The sequence below is a fragment of the Carassius auratus genome, chromosome 3 (genome assembly GCF_003368295.1).
Source record: "Carassius auratus strain Wakin chromosome 3, ASM336829v1, whole genome shotgun sequence".
NCBI lineage: Eukaryota > Metazoa > Chordata > Actinopteri > Cypriniformes > Cyprinidae > Carassius > Carassius auratus.
In genome coordinates, this window is record NC_039245.1 from 3,334,544 (window position 1) to 3,352,860 (window position 18,317).

Below are 18,317 nucleotides of genomic sequence, written 5' to 3' on the forward strand. Positions count from 1 at the left end.
CTTTTTTTTTTCATTTTATTCAGATTTTTACAATTGTAAATAGCTAATAGATTTTGTACAGGTTGCTAAATCAACAAATATGTTTGTTTGTTTTTTCATTTAAAACTTTTTAAAAAGTTTTTAAATAAATAATTATCACATAAACATGAATTATATATGCATTAACATGTACATGTACTTTGGCAGTGTCCCTGCACTAAAAGAGGTAACCACAAAAGCCTTCTGTTTAAAGCCAACCTACACCCCTGCTACACACACACACACTAAGAAGCTTTCACTTGAACTTTTTCACAAGGGTGACCCTAAACCGTTTGCTTTAGTTAGTAAATGAACGTGCAATCAGCTTCAATGCAAGTTGTTAAAATGTAATACTGCAAGTAAAAGTAGTTCTCTGAACAGAAATATATTTAATGCTCTATATTTTGATCTAGAGGAAAGGGCAAAACATTTTTTTTTTTTTTTTACATTTCTAATGTTTCTACTCTGTATAGTTTAAACAGGACTTTAAATCTCCAACTTCACATGTAGTCAACTTTTCCATTTGAATATAAAGCTTGAAATTCCAGTAGCAACTCATGACAAAGGTGGGGTTGGTTTGGAGGTGTAAGAGAAATGACATCATAATTCAGAATCATAAAATCCAAGTTATCTCTCACAGTGATAAGAGAGCGCTCAACTTCCTGTTTCTTAGGTTGGTTAGGTTCATCTGCACGAACGCAAATGATTGTGTAAAAAAAAAAAAGATAAAAAAATTTGACAGGTAGCAGCAGAGATCTGACCACATCCTGCTCTTTTACAGAGACGAGCGCATGCACCTGCATGCTTACAGATACATATGCAGCTAAGATAGAACTGTATTTATTCAAATCACACGGAAGGTAAATGTAAATGTCACACTAGGTCACACAAAAGAGCTCTTGTGTTTGCTGTCATGCAATCAACAGTATTGCATAAGCAACCAAGTTAAAAATGTAATTACACAAAAGACTCATACATAGAGGAGGGATATTATTTTGAGACACACATGTACACGCCTGAATTAAAAGATTTCCAGTCTATGTCATTCAACGTCAGTTCTTCTATATAAAGCCAAAACACGTACGTATTATAATGAAGACTGTAATAATGTTTTGTAATGTTTTACTATGCACAGTGGTGACTGAAGCCCATTTTCTTCTCAGAAACAAAGAATAAAAGCCATTTGTGCTTTTATATCTCACAAGTGTGACTATCGCAGTTGCGAATGAATGTCTCAAATCTTACTTTATATCACATTATTGCAACTTTAAATCATATTTATTTTTATATTGTATTGTAAAACCCTAACTTAATCTCACAATAGGCTCAAGTTCAGACTTAGCATTTTACATGCTAACAGTTTCTGTATACAATACCAAAATTTTTGCAAGAAGTTAATACATTTATTTAACAAGGATGCATTAAAAGGGACCTATATTATTACTACTATTTATACAAAAAAAAAAAAATTCTTGTATCCACTTGTATCCACTCACTTTTCCAAAAGAGGGCTTTGACTCTTTGACATCTCGTGCCTCAGATACTCTGCCAAAATAAAACATCTGTTTGGTCTTGATTATTATCTATCATGGTCACAATCACGTGACATTGCCATATAAGTTTAAACTTCTGGTATAAGGTTTTCTGAGCACACACATCGCACGCACAGAAAGCTGGCTGCCAGACAAAGGGTGCATCACCTCAGTGCTAAATTAAGTTCTCTTTCACATCTTATCATGCTTAAACTCTCAAAAACACACAAAGGTCACATAAACGTATAGTCGGATATCTCTGTGAACGTACACAGCTAAGAAATAAATCACATGTGTATATTAGATCTGTGTGACAGCAACTACTGCTGTCTATGCTGCTAATTTGAATCGAACAACCAAACAACACTGCTCTTAACTGAATAACTTTAGTAGAATGAATTTTATTCATCAGCCAATTGAATTTATTGTTAATTTCCGTCTGCTGCTGTATCCCTTCTAGTCACTGTGTACAGCTTGCTAGGGGCAGGGTCTATGCTAATACATTAGTGTCTGTCAACAATTGTGGGCGGGGCCTATACAAAGTGTATACAAGACGGCTTGTTCTGGGACACTGTTTATGATTTATGGGGATAAAAATAAAAATATAATATCATTATAGAGTGGTTGTGAACACACACTGCCAACACACAATTATGTTCAAACACCATGTAAAAGCTAATTTTAGTGAACAAAAAAAAAAAAACTTTAATCAAAGAATCGTGAGAAACCATGCATAATTTCCACAAAATATTAAGCAGCACATCTGATTTTACCATTGATAATATTAATAAAAAACGTTTCTTAAGCACATAGAAGGATTTTTGAAGGATCATGTGACACTGAAGACTGAAGTAATGATGCTGAAAATTCATCACAGGAATAAATTACATTAATATATACAAGTAAATAGAAAAGTTATTTGAAGTTTTAATAATATTAATGTTTTACTGTCAAATAAATGTAGCATTGATGACTATATGAATATGAGACTTCTATTGAACAACATAAAAAAAAATCAACTATAAACCTTAGAATGGCAGATTTTCAGCATTGAAGCATGTTGAGCAAAAAACAAAACAAAAAAAACCTTCCAAAGTGCCATTAGACTTTTAAAGCTCAAGCGAAAAAGCATTAAAAGGGGCTCATTGCTGGGGTTAAAGAAGCTGCCAGGGAGCTCCAAATTTTCCGGACAAGGTTTGTGGTTTGGACTCAGCAGTACTTCGTGTTTGTAATTTAGATTTCTGCATTAGTTAAGCTGTAAGATATGTGAATAAATACAGCATAGCAAAAATCTGTGAGGCATGGGCACACATGGAAAGTCTGAAAAATTACTGTTCATATAACAGATAAAACAATAGGCAGTCATAGGCTTTCAACAGGCTCTTGGGAAATTAATAATAATAAAAAAATGTTTAGCTGAATACTTTTCTCTAATATCTGTGCACACACAACAACAAAATCCTGTTGGATCTGTGTCCCACCTCACACAGAAGTATTTGTATTTGAGTGTCTGTACGTGTGTGTGTGCTGGGTGCATAACACAACTCCCCACACAGCGGACGGATTTCCGCATCTCTGTCAGGAATTTCCTTGATTTCCTGAGCAGACTCTGACAGGGAGCTAAACAGTGCCCTCATGCTCTGCGCCTGCTCCTAAGGGTCTTGTCTGAAATCCAGAGAAGGAAAACCTTCAAGTATCATGTTCCTTCAGCTTAAAACCTCATTTGTAAAGGCATCCAACCAGACGGCAGTGTTCAAAAGTAAAGGCTCCACATAAACGGGGCCACATATGAAAAAAATCATGAGGGGTTTCCCTAAAGAGAAATATACTTTAAGAATATAACAGTTGTCTGCATTTAGACAGTCGTAAAACACTCTAAATCTGATTTTGAGTTGGTGTTTTTTGCCTCACAGACATGTGGGCTTTTTGGGAGCATTTTTAAGACTCAAATAATATATTGTCTGTTTTTCCCTCCTTTTTGCTTTTTCTCCATCTCTCCCACAGTTTTTATGCCTGCAAACACCCAAACTATTTAAAGAGAGTTTAATTTCAGGGTGTAAATTTGACATTGGACATCAAGTGATAACCAACAGTGGAACACTTGTTTCTCTTAAAAGAAAAAAACACACACAAAAAATCCTTAAGATTAAAGACTGTGTGTGCATGTGTGTGTGTGTTCCCATTTAACATTTCAGAAGCATTTTTTTTCATAACCTTAATCATTTTTAAACAAATCCTCACCGAAACATATAAGAGAGACCCATATGCCTTAAGTATGTCTCAAACACTGTGTATTTCTCACAAATGCATGATGTGTGTAATTGTCTATTTATCTCAATATGCTGATGTGTGGGCTTCACTGGCCTATAAAGATGTCATGATTTCCAGGCAGTCATTCATGCTGATATGCTCATATGGCGGCTGCAGTAATACTGTAACTCTGTGTGTATGGAAAAAAACCAAGATACACATTTTGCTGAGAGCTGACAAACTGAAAAACCACATGAACGACAAATTGATATTGTTTTTTTTTACCCTGAATGACTATGAGAAAGAGAAAGAGATGCTAGCTTATGCTTCAGGGTGTTGATAAAGATGTCAAATTACATTTTGCAAATCAGCAAAACTACCAGAGAGAATAAAACAAGAAGAGAAACCCACAGCATCACACATTGACCCATATATAAAGCGGCGACCCACACCATATATAGCAGCTTTTCTGAAAGACTGATATGACTTTATCCCATGTGAGTTTTTAATTATTTTTAATGTACTTTGTCATTAGTAAAACTTTACAGGGTGTGCCTTTAAAGTGTATTAAGATCTTCCCATTTATAAAAGTGTTAAAAATAGTGCTGAAAGTGAGTTGTGATTGTGATGTGGTGTGCCATTTGTCTCCTCTGAGAACCCCATAGAAATGCATATCTCTTCACACCATGACTATCATGCAGTTTGACATTTCCTGTCCTGTGGTTTTTCTTGTCATGCAAATTAGCCCGAGTGACATCTGAGGGGACAGATCCTCTGACAGCATATGGCCAAGTGTATATATCATCACAAAAGCCCCTTTCACACTGCACGTTGGACCCGCAATATTTCGGGAACATTGCCGGGTCGCCTTCTGTGTAGCCCCTTTCACACTGCACGTCGGACCCGCAATATTTCCGGAACATTGCCGGGTCGCCTTCTGTGTGAAAGCAACCACGTCCCGGAATTGATTACCGAATTGAACCCGGGTCGGGGACCTAGTAACATTGGGGGGTTCGACCCGGGACGAGCGCTGTGTGAACAAAAGCCAGATCTAATTCCATGTCGAAGTGATAATGCGCGTTATCGCGCGACTCTTTTACCGGCTGTTTTGAAGGAAGATCAACATTCACGACGAAAACATATGTGCAAACTGTAATGAAGCAGAGATCAGTTAGTTCCTCACTTTCCGCGCTGACGCCGAGATCGTTTGCTTGCTTCAGTGAAAGTATAACGTGCCAAGCGTTGTCGACTCGTACATTACACGTCAAGCGCTGATGTCACGTGTCCTTACGGGATCTTCAAGGGTTGTGTGTGAAAGCACGCACATATACCGGGTCATCACTGGCAGTGTGAAAGTGCAAAATCTAGCGACCAGGGACCAATTGCAGGAACACTTTACCCCTGTATTTGCCGGAATGGCAGTGTGAAAGGGGCTAAAGTGATGCAGGTAATCACATTCATCTTGATAGTAGGCTTAAGAGCATAACTGTGAGTGAGATGTAAGGGGAAATAAATTCCCCTCAAAAAAACACAACACAGTGCAATATGTAATTAAAAATACAGGCATAAAACCTGAAGAATTCCTTCATATTAACACAGACTTTCCTTAGAGTGCGCTATAAAAGAAAGAATACCGGAGTATTTTTAACAAATAAATACTATTTCAGTCTTTCTTCAGATTCTTTCTAAATATCTGTGAAATTTACTATCAATTTCTAAATGAAAAATGGGATACATTTATTGGGATAAAATCTATGTCCATTTAACTTATGTGTTCAGTATTACTTTAACAAAAATTACAGAGAAAAAGAAACAAAATAAAAACATAAACACAGTTTGTTGCGAAACAGCAATGGTTTATGAACATCTGCATCTGTACTGACAGGGCAAACAATCCAGCATCCTTCAATTAAGGAAATTCAGGTCAGCGATTGGTTACACTTTATTTTGGTAGTCCACTTTAGACCTTCTACTAACTATAAGTAACTTTGTAACTACATGTCAACTAATTCTTATTAACTTGCAACTACATGTCTACTAGCTCTCAGAGTAGACTGTTAGGGTAGGTTTAGGGTTAGTGTTAAGAAAGTGTTAACACTACAAATAAACTGTTAGAAGATATTAAACAGACAGTCTACTAATACTCTATTAACTGCTAGTTGACCTGTAGTTGCAAAGTTACTTACCGTTAGTAGAATGTCTAAAGTGGACTGTCGAAATAAAGTGTTACCCAGCGATTCAGCCTGAATCCAGGCCATGGATATTTTGGGCCTGAGAATATTTTTGGGGATTCACTAGAAGCACAGACATTCTATCCTTTTCTGAAAGTCTTTTTCTGAAAAAAAAAACATCCTTTCTCCTAAGGTATTAAGAACTTCGCGGGACAGGTGTGTCTGTCTAAAACACGCTATCACCTCTCTGTGTAGTGTCATTTCTCATGCCATTGATATCCGTAAAACCTGAGTAATTCTCACAACTGTAATCTCACAGTTCCTGTTTTAGTTTTTTTTTTTTTTTTGCATAACGACTTTGCATGATGACACACCCGTTTGAAGGGAGCATGACATAAGCAACAGTTATTTTACTAATAAATAGTAATTTCCTCTTTCAGCAATTCACAGGAACAAAAATTTCAGTGCCGCCTTCGGGAAGACCAAAGGTGTTGTCCATTTCATGGCTTTCAAGGATGGAAATCCCCTTGCTGGGACATTCCTGATTTAGACTATCTCTTATCAATATCATATTAAAATGGCAAAGTACTGAAAAAGCAGATGTCATTATGCAATTATTGTCAGTGAGGGAGAAGAGGTCATATCCTCTAAACTCTTTAGTCAGGAATTTGTCCAGAGCTCGGGGGCCATGCGACACAGCACGTCCTACTTCAGCGAAAAGATGCTATAAACTGCTGTCATCGAGCATATGGGATCTGAGTGTTCGGGAGGCACGCACATCCGTTTTGAAAAAAGTCCAATATCATAATTTTCCCACTTAACTTATTCCCTATTTGGCGTGATCTTCGCTCTTCCATGCTTTTTTGGGGAAAAGCACAAGGGATGATCTAGAAGAAAAAATCCAACTGTTTAGATAATGGAATGCTGCATTTAAAATAGATAGATAGATCTATTTACACTTACATCAACAATCTTCACATAGCCTACTTCAATATGTATTTTGACTGGTGAGAAAGGGAAACTCTTTAACAGACAGGGAAAGGGATTGAAATAGAAACTAAAGTATGTCAGAAACAGCTCACACAGGTGGAACAATATGTCCATAAATCTAGAACTCATCTCACAGACATCATAAATAACTTAACAGAACATTACCGCTAAAGCAGCAAAAGTTGTCTATGCCAAAATTGTCTCTAAAGACATTCCTAAAGCACATATAGACCGGCCCTTCTCCATTTGTACATTTGAATCACTGTGCATTTGAACATGGTGAGGATTTTAATGCTGTTTTTATTGGTTGCCTTACAGTTTGAGAACTAAGTCCTCTTTAACGCAGAAACATGGTGTTATTTATCTTCTCATCTGACCGTTTGTGTGTGTGGGACTTTAATTCATGGGGTTAACTGAGGAGGCCACCTATTATTGCAACAGCCTAACAAGCTCTTTTTTTTTTTTTTTTTGGTTGAGAATGAAAATAAGAATAGAAAAAAATGATAAAATTCCTTTCGTTGAACTGAAAGTCAACAAGTCAAGCTAACATTTGGGGGGGACGCAATCACATTTACTTTAGAAAATATTTAGTTTGTACAGTATTGTGTTTTTTCTTACACTAAACACGAGGTCAAAGAGGTTAATATTCAAAAATGGCAAGGATTAAATATGTTTTCTTTGTGTAAAAGTTATATTAGCCTCAGTGTTAGTCACCAGGGGACTAGAAATACTAGTCAACGCTCTCAATGTTGACGCATAAGGAAAAGCTGCCAACTCAGTTTTGAAGGCAAGACTAATATTTAGGGAAACCAAATACTCTAGTGCATATCTGACTATCTGTCACGGTCTGGTGTACAAAACAAAGAGCACGATGAAGAACTATAATTAAAAAAACAAATCCACAAATCCAAATGAATAAACATCAAGAGCAGACAAAGGAACGAATGGAGAACACTGGCTTTAAATACTGGGAACATAATAAAGAAGAAATGAAACAGGTGGAGCTAATTACGACGGGGTAATGAGGCGAAGCAAGAGGAGTGGAGTCCCAAGGCAGCAGGTGGTCGACGACTGACCAAGGTGAAGCCGGAGGGACGAGGGAGCCCAGGAAGAGCTGGCGGGGTGACGGCCCACGGTGGAGACGAGGGAGCTAGGAGCCAAGGAGAAGCCGATGGGTCAAAGGACCAAGGTGGAGTCCAGGACTCAAAGGCTGGAATAGGAGACAGGGGATCCTCCCGACAAGGCGGAGCTGGAGATTGGAAGTCCTGAGGTGGATCAGAGCACCCAGATGGTGCTGACTGAAGGTGAGCTGAGGGATTGGCTGGTTTAAGAAGAAGTGGGAGAGGGAAGCTGGGAAAGAACACAGGAGGACTTGAGCTGGGCGGAACCAGCGGAGATGTAGAAGAACTGGGAATTACCTCCCCAAACCAGTCTATCAAGTCCATTTGAAAAATGTCCATTAGTCCCTCCATATGATTCCCAAACCAGATTCAGCTTCCCCTGAGTTGCAGGAGTGTGCTTTCCTCCAAGCCCTTGATCTCCACCAGTATTCCCATGATGCACAGTGGTGCCAGCTCACACACCTGGTCAGTCGCGCTCTTGAGTCCTAGCTCCAGGACAATGATTGGCTCTGATGCTTTTAACGGCACTGGCTCTTTAATCAAGGCAGGCTCAGACTTATAATAGAATTAATAATAACAGTGATTCATATAATCTCCCATCTCATCTGAAATTAGACTCAAATTCTTTCAATCTCCTCTACCCTGTTCAAACAATAAACCACAATTTTTACTTCGTAACTCAAGGGGAGCATGAATGTCTCAGTGTAGACATTTCAGTATGTGAATTATTATAATAATAATAATATATCATAATTATTTTTGTAGCAAAAAAAACGACTGAAGTCTTTGCAACCAGGACAAGTCAGCCTTAGGTAATACTATTGTCTCTCAGTAATTTGATCTTTTGACTGGGGAATCTCTGGCATGCACAACATTGCACTTCCACATTAAAACACAATGATCTACAATATATTTCTTTAGAAAGTGCATTAAAGAGGAATTTGATTCAGAAGATTGTTTAACCAAGAGATCACTGTTCGGCTGGTGATGACCCATTTAGTATTTACTAAAAGCATAACTGAGTTATATAGTATATTATGTTACTTCCAAAAAAAAGTTTGCAGAGATTGAAAATGTACATTATAAGAATGAGAACTTCATTGCACTGACAGTATAAGACCTAACATTTTGTGCTTCATACAGAATGTAGTCAAGTGACATCACGTAACAAATATGTATTTTAAAAATAGCTGTCTAGTAGAAACCCACAACAGTATCAGGATAATTCATTAGGAATGAAGTAGTTGATTTGACAAGCAAGTATTTTTCAACTGTTCTTCTGTGAAGCAGGTCTAGTGGAAATAAAACCAGAAACCAAACCTGTCATAGTGTGAAAACTTGAGAAACCCAACATACAATAGGTTTCAAAGAAATAGCGTGGTAAATGACATGATGTCAGTTTATCTAAGGAATTTTTATGACTCATTGTTGAAATATTTGAGATAATTCCATTTAGTACTTTCAGTTTTGACATATATTAGCAAGTTAGATTCCAACAGAAAGTCCAAAATATTGTTTTGAGATAAATAAAAAATTAGAAGAGAGAGAAAGAAAGGTACCACAGTTCAAAGAGCTAACGGCTGAGCACTTTGGATCCTTGGCAAAAAAAAAAAAAAAAGGATTTTTAAGAGTAATTAAAAAAATGAGAACAATTAAATACCACCTGCTCTAGATAAGGTGAGGGACACATTGATTTGTTGTGTATATCACCTCATTTACACTCTATTTATACACACACACACACACACACACACACACACACACACACACATATATATATGCTATGAAATATGAAAAGCTATTTTTTGGACTGAAGACTGAGGGTGTTTTTTTGCAGATGTGTGTATTCAATAGAGCTAATGTTATATTTTTGGCCAACCAGTGTGTGAAATATAGTGTGACAGCCTAGATTTAAGTAACTATAACACAAGAACAAGCTTTGACTTATTTATTTGCTCTGTGATTAAAGGGCTGTTTAAAGTCTTTTTTCTCTTGAAGATGTCTACAGCTAAGTCATGAAATTACCGAAAAGGCAATCAAAGCGGCAAACTGTGCATGTATAACCACGTCTCTCAAATGCATGTTCAAATGAAATATAGCCTATTCTGTAATTCGAGATCACAATATCAGACGTAAGCTGATTTGTATGTTATATTAGTCATTTATTGCACAATTATTTGTGAGCACAGTGCACTTATACTATAAAATATGCAAAAATGAAACCATTTAAATGCATAAAAACTAATTTTATATTCTGGCATTTATTTCTACTGTTGATTTCTGGCCTTTTTATCATTTTTGATAACTGCACGCCTCATCCATGAGTAATGTTGCAGAGCAAGCATTAACGAGTTTTGAGAAGCTGAATGAGCAGTAAAACTAAAGTGAGCCCCTTTATTAAAATATCTGGAGGTGAGAAATGATACAAAAATTGTCATATTCACCCAGTGTTACTTGATCAAAGTCGCAAATTGCAATCTCAATTCAGTTAACTAGAAATTAATTGTACTCAGTTTTGTTTAAGGCACTAAAATAGTCCAGTAGGCCTACGTTATAGTCAAACACATTTTTTATATAAAATAATAAAGATTTCTGTGCCACCCCAGACTGGTTGGCCCTTCCCTGGCCACCCATATAAAAACATCCTGGCTTCGCCACTGATTATGGGGAAAACAACTTGAGATCTATTAAGAATTTAAATTACCCTTGGAAAAAACAAAATAATAAATAAATATAATAACAATACTTTTTTCTCAAAAAAAATTATAATATTGCCATGGTAAGAGAATGATTATTAGTTCGACAGCTAATAGTCATCAACATTTCACTTCTTGTTTTGCATCCTTTTAAGTGGTTCACGAGTTCAGTAATGTTCATGTATTGTTTTTTTGTTTTTAACAAATTTTTTCACTGTTTGTGAAATTTTCTTTGGTATACTTGATGTTTCCTCATGAAAGCTGCATAAACAGCCTGAGAAGTTTATTGTCCTCGAGACGGCAGATACACAAACATACATCAGTAAGTTGCAGCTCTTTTTGGCAGCATGGGTGTCCTGAAAGCACAGTTTCCACAGAACACTTCTCAAGCTCCTTCCACACAAATGTGCGCACAGTGGATGTGCTGATTTTCTGAACATCTCAGGGTAGAAATTCATGACTTTAGTGGTAATGAATGACGTGGACACAGACCAAACTCACTGAAAGAACACACAAACACACAGAAAATATGAAGGATGTCAATGAGATGGTGACCGGCGGGTCAAGTGGTTAACCAAGGAGAAAACCTTTGACTTTGTACAGTGGGTCATGAATTCCTGGTCAGATTGTGTAAACTCAAGTAAGGAACAAATAACAAAACATGAGTTGATTGTTTTGGGCTAACCTGACCCAGCCACAAACGAAAGAATTGGCTATGATTTCTGGGGAGTTTTTCTTATCATAAACTTTTGGTGTTTTCCATTACTACTGTCAAAAGGGCTGACCAAACCTACTTGGCACTGAGCAGATGGATTTTATCACATTTCTAATTGCCCTGCCCAAGGGTACAGAGATAAAACAAAGCATAATTCTCAGCTCACGGATGCCCTACCAAGAAATGAACCTGCAACCTTTGTACTGTCAGGCCAGACCTCTCTTCTATGAATATTCAATATATTTTGACACATTTGTTTCGACACAATCAGTCGGATCATAAATCTCTGAATGCACGGAAATTCTGTGAAATTCTAAATTAAATATAAACATGAAATAAAATAAAAAACATAAAGGATACATCCAAAAAACAAATAAACATTTTTTGGGATGTTTTTTATTTATATCAATAATTATGAAATATCTTATCAGGTTTTACACAAGTTCTGCCATCATTAAAGTGAAAGCGATGTGACGTGGTCAAGTATGGCCAGCTTGTAACACATCAAAGTGCTCAAACACTGCACTGAGTAGTGAACACACACACACACACACCGTGAACACAAGGTGATCGACTGCACCCCTAAAAAACTTCTAAATATATGTCAGTTGCTACTGATTTAGAAAAAGATTTCATAGAGAAAAGTGTAATTCAATAAACAGAAGATCAATTAATATTGTCTTAATTTATTCAAGTTTATTTATATACTTATAAAACATTTATTTATTTATATTTTTCAATTTTATTCCTGTATGCACAATCAAATACACACATGAAAACATGACCTGATCAGGTTTCCTCTATCTGCCGTGGTCTCACCCTGATGACTTTACCAGAAAAACCCACATTCGCCCCCTGTGCTGATAAATGCTGGAAAAATGCAACACTGGAGGATTTCCAAGCACATATCCACACACACACATATTCAAACACACACACACATGCCTCTTCTGCTTTGTCAGCAGGCATACTGTATACTCCAGCTAGTTGGATTCTCTAAATTGAGGCTCCTGCTTTAGTGTATTGCTGATGAATCTTTCAGCCTCTGGCCCAGATTTTTTACTTTCAGTCCTTCCCATCATCCCTGAACTCTGGAAATTAGTACTATATATCACTGTCAAATGCATTTCATAATCAGTATTGCTCTATGTATTTGTGTGGCTATCTGACGGCTTGCAGTTCCAGGTGTAAACAAAAGGACAGATATCTCTGTAATCTGATCACTGTGGCATCACTCATAGTCTGCAAGTGCACATTACTCAGATAAAAACACTGATTATTTCAGGCCAACAGCTGACATTCACAAAACTGAAAGCATACACTTGTGTTGTTCCACTACTTATTTTATGAGCCAAATGTTTTCGGTTTCTTTTTATGAACCAAATATTTCCTTCTGGAAAGCATCTGGTGAGGCAGATTCAGATGATGCTGATGATTAAACACATTTATTTTGAGTTAGCTAGTTATTAAACATTCTTTAACACAGGTTGCAAGAGTATCATGAAGTAAACTGCTGACACTTTATCTGATCATTGCTACGAATTTCTGTTTTAATCAGACACAAGATGCCAGTATGTGAACTGTACCGTCCTGCGTTCCTGGATGAGCAGTTATCACAGTAGAAACGTGAAAAAATGAGAATTTTAGTCTGCTTGATAAGATTCTGTGTAATACATATGCCTCTATGTAGCTATACAGGGCCTAAAATTAACACTCGCCAAGCACCACATGCGAGTAAAAACCAGCGTTGACGAGTCCATGTAACAATGTCAGTCGATAGTTGCCGGGTAGAACTTTTACAAATTTTAACAATGCAATGAAGTAAAAACAACAGACAGTTTTTAAAGTGATTCACTGTTTCTGACATTTCTGAATCTGTCCAAAGACGAGATCATCGTGATTAGCTGTTCTGTCATAAGCGACAAGAGCGAATCAAATAACAGCATACAAACGGACTGATAATGTGGTGTGACTGCCAGCTTGACCCTAGACATGGTTCTAATAACTTTTACCTGAGAAGATATTGCTGCTTCATTTTGGAAGATTAGCTTTTCCCTTCTTTATTCTTCACAACCTGAGAATGCGGCAACACATACCTTAAGTTATTACTATAACAATGGATCTGTGAGACCGAAATAGAATGATAAACTTTGTTCCATCTTCTCTCGAAACCTTACCTAAACAAAGTCATGCCCAGATGATGCAGGAACTTTCTTTGGGGTTTGTGCCAGCCATATTTGTCTACGACATAAAATAGCTGAAGACATTGCATCCCCCACATCACGTGTCAGTTGAGAGTGGGCGGCCAAAGCAGAATCAACAAGGCTCCTAGATTCTTGGTCATCCACGCTTATCGTTTTTCGCAAAGATGCTAGCAGGGTGGCCAAAGCATTGCCTGTATGGGCTGCACGTGGAGTAGCTTTAAAGGACCGTGAAACCAGACGGTCAGTTTTGGCACTCTCCTTCCTGGGACAGTGAGGGTTTTTGGAAGCACGGACGGGCCTAAGTTAGTCCATGCAGCTGTCACTCATTCTACTGGAGGCATGTCCCCCAATCCAGTTTTTGTAGGATAATGTGCATTGACCAACCGTCTACAGCAGCATTAAATTGTGGCTTTTGAGACGGTTTCTTCCAAGCTGTTCTCAACATAGACATTTAGACGTCTGCCACTGGAATAAGGTGCAGAACTATTCTGAGATATCAAGACCGCCTCCGGGGTCATGAGCATGACTTGGTTTACATAAGGTCTCATAGAAGGCGGAAAGAAGGTTATCATTCTATTTAGACCATTAGTGACGGTCAGAGTGAGGTCGAAACAGATCTAGGGTTACGTCTTCAACGCACGAAAACACACGCAGTTGTGTCAAAATGCTCGGTTTTGGCGAGTTACCTTGTAAGCGTATTCTTAAATTAGTTATGAAGTCTTAAATGACTGTAAAGAGTTGGGGAAAAATCGGACAAGTGTCAGATCCACGTCATGTGCATCAGGTTTTAAAGAGACAGTGCTGATTTCTTCAGTGCTGATCGCTTGTCTATTAAATGTTAAAAAAGAATGGCTTTCAATTATACTGTAATGTTGGATGGCTATAACTAATAGGGAAAATTGAGGGAAAATCCACCAGCTGTACATATTAAAAACATTGTTAATATGTTTAGTCATTGCAGTTTAGCCTGTTTTTGCAAAAAAGAGTTTCATAGTTGGTAAAAAAAAAAAAAAGTTTTGGGCGACAAATTTGATAATGTCACCAGTCATTGGCAGGTATGGCTAAAAGTTAGTTTTAAGCTCTGTATGTATACACATACACACACACTAACTACATGCCCTTACTTGCCCCACATAAACGTACTATATAACTATAGACAGTATCACTGTTTCACATCGCTTTGGTGATTTCCCCATTGTTTTGTACTGTAACCTGCAGCTGATTGCTGTAGACTTTTCTTATCTGTCCCGAGCACAGCGGGACAGCTGCCAATCTGATCTCAGACACACAGAGAGAACACTGCAAAATAGCCGGAAATTCCACTTTGAACAACTACCAAAAGCAGCAGCACAGAAGATGCCTTTAAAAGCCGGCCGTGAGCCTCTTACATAAGGGTACAGAATGAGGCTTTGAACAAAAGGTGTATATTTCCCATGGGGACAAGAAAAAGAGTACGGCTGACCAGAACTGAATTGTTTTATTCATTTTATATATAAATAAATATTTTGTTGAATTAAAAAGAGAGAGAGAGAGAGAGAGAGAGAGAGAAATCATACGTATAATGGCAAAAAGTAAATAGTTCCATAAAAGCATGTCATACTTTTTTAATATGCCAGTGACTTTGATCGGATTGCCAGGACTGACATGCATGTTTTGTTCTTATTGCAGTCATGCACTCAAAAGTAAAGTGTTTTTGCCACCTAGTGGACATAATGGGCAATTCAATGAGAAAACGGAATTATATGAAAATATTTATGATTTGGATTTTTCCAATCTGAGCTACAGTACAATTCATGAAAAACTGTCCGTTTTTTCAGAGGAATATGGTCATGTTTTTAATGGGCAAAATGGGTATTAATGGGTATTTAATTTAAATTCTATTTATTATAATTATTAATTTACTGTATTAAACAATATTTAATTTATAAAAATGACCCCTTGTTTACTGTTTTATAAATCAGTGAATGAATGGATCAGTATTAAAAAAAAAAGCAATGGCCAATCAAAGGTGTTTACTGTTGGTTAGTCAGAATCCGCTCTGATCTTATTTGTGTTTTCACAGGTTTACATAGTTCTATATGCTCACAGATTTTCTTATTATAACAACTATAACAACAACAAAAAAAGCTTACACGATGTAAATAAGGTTATAATCATTGTGTAGTAAGTTATTTATTATATCAGGAGTTTGCTCGGACATTTGCGCCATAAAAGAAGCACCCTTTGCTCTGTGTCTCTTACATACTTCATTCACAGTTTGAAGAAAAGTTAATGTCAATGTTATGTCAAAACAGAGCTGTTCTTCAAGTGATGCAGAGTAGATTCAGAGCAACAAAGCTACAGCAGCAACAAGTCTGTGTTGCCTTAAAGATCTTTTTTATGTGTCCTTTTTAGGTAATGTTTGAACATTTTTATAAAAAAAAAAAAAATGGCAACATATTTAATGCATTATTTAAATATTATACCATTAATAATTAACTTAATTTGTAGTTAACTAGTTAAGTATTTAAATTGTATGTTAAAAAAGTAGATTTTTTTTTATAACCATACAGGGCTGTTGTTGTTTGGGCTTATTTATTTATTTATTTATAAATGACATGAGACTTTGTGAGACACTTGGTATACTTCATAGTCAATTTATAATAAAGCCAAAGAGCAAGAAGTGAGAAAAACTACTCTGCTGCCATCTACTGGATATAATGGTAATTTCACGACATTTTAATCTTAAATCTTTGTTTTCCACTAGGAGATAAATATTTATATTTTTTCGTCTTCTTCATGAATGAAAGTGAACATTTAAAGTGAATTTTGGCAGAGTTAAAATATAATGATAAAGGCTTTAAATTATTATAAGTGTTTAAAAAAATTATTTTTGGGGGGGTAGCCTACTCGTCTTTGTCACCCATGATTAGTTTGCACCCCTGTGTCTACCTGCCAGTGGGGAGGCTATGAATCAATATGAATAAATATCATTACATTAACTTAGCTGACATTATTTATTTACCTCTTATACATTAAATTAGTTTAGTTAACATATTAGTTGTCAATCAGTACAACTAAAGCTGATAAAAACATACCTCAAGTCAACAATGAACAAAGAGAGGCTGTCAGCACTGGCCCTCATTTCTGCTGAAAGGAACATACGAAGGTCTTTGGATATGGAGGACATAGTGACAGCATCTGCTGTAGCTAAGGCTTGTAAGCACCATTTTTAAGGTGACAGACAATCTGTTACTGTAAATATGAAGATTGTACTTTATTTTCAAGATTGTATTGTGCAGTTTTGCATCTTCTGCAATAAAGATAAAGACTGATATTTTGTTAAAGAATGAGCACTTTGTTTTAAAATGTATTATATGTTTTTTAACAACTTGTATGTTGTATAAATATATATTTAGGTCATGAAGATATATTAACTTTTATATTATTAATTTTGCCTGGGGCCCCCACTTCATCCTGGTTCGCCTCTGATCAAGGAGAGGGAGAAACTGGGTCACGGGGAGCACATGGGGAGAAAACACGAAACAAGTTCATAAGTGTGACAACATGATGTTTTAGACTATAACTCTGCTGTTACGTTCATTACATTAAGTCAACTGAATTACATTTTGACATTTCTCTCTTGCCAGAAACAAGACCATGAAAGTGAATCGGTCAATAAACACAAATCTGGAACAGTCTGTGACTTCTCCATCTGTCTTATTTCTGCACAAGTTGGACTAATCTATGCTCTAGATTTCTATGTGGAGCATCTGAGCAGAAATATTTGTGTTGGACAAATAAAACTGTAGGCTTATGAAATACCAGCTTCAGAATCATTTTAAAGGTACTTCTAATAAAGCGAAAGCAGGGTTGCAAACTCTTTAAGTTCAATTTGGATTGGGAGGTGATTTCGATCTTTATTCATTATCAATTCATGTGTACACTGTAAATGTAAGGGATAAAAACCTTTTGTTGAATGCTGTTGAATGCCTTTTTATCCTCTTTTAAACTCAAATTCAGTATTTGCTTGCATTCATTGTGCAATTATGCAAGTATCATTAAAAGATTATGTAATTTATGAATCCTTTTTTTAATGTATCATTTAAAAATCTAGTTTTTAATCGTGTCTAAATATTTATTCAAAATAACGTAAAGATAAGTAAGGTATGACCTGCAATATTCTAGATATAGCCTATTTAGTAAGCCACGTCATTACAATTTTTTTTTTTTTTTGACCACAAAATTAGTCTAATTTGCCTCGAGCTTTGCATTGGAATTTAAAACCCCTCTCTCTATTTTATCTTTAAGTACGACACTAATTGTAATATAAGTAAAAGAAACAAAAACTTTTGATTGTTTGTATTTATTATTAAAACATACAAAATTTGAAAGCTGAGACTTTGTTTCATATCGAAAGTAGAATTGCCAATATGGCGTGAGATTTACATGGGCAGAGAGAGCGCGAGACAGAAACTGGAAGCGTGTGAGATTAACGTCTGTTCTGTGAGTATGACGAAATTCCACGAAAAGGGCGGATTGCTTTACGGCATTTAACTGTAGGAGGCTCTAAAGTTGCGAAAATATGCATAACTAGTTGTTTTAAATTTTATCAAATCAGTTCAGTTTAGCAAATAGTCT